Below are 219 nucleotides of genomic sequence, written 5' to 3'. Positions count from 1 at the left end.
AATTGGAAGTGTGAAAAATATGATATGAAATTTCAGTAAAATGTGTATAAAACTAGCCTCGGTGTGTAAAGAAAGAAGGAAAAAAGGTATGAAAAAAGAATTCTATTATAATTTCATTATTTTTGTTTACTTTGTGGATATTAGTTAGGTTTATAATGGTAAGAGAAACAATAAGGATAATGACAATGAAAGGAGTAATAATAGTAATTGTTATAGCTT

The sequence above is a fragment of the Trypanosoma equiperdum genome (genome assembly GCF_001457755.1).
Source record: "Trypanosoma equiperdum strain OVI genome assembly, contig: ctg_1934, whole genome shotgun sequence".
Lineage (NCBI taxonomy): Eukaryota > Euglenozoa > Kinetoplastea > Trypanosomatida > Trypanosomatidae > Trypanosoma > Trypanosoma equiperdum.
This window is presented reverse-complemented; position numbering follows the sequence as displayed.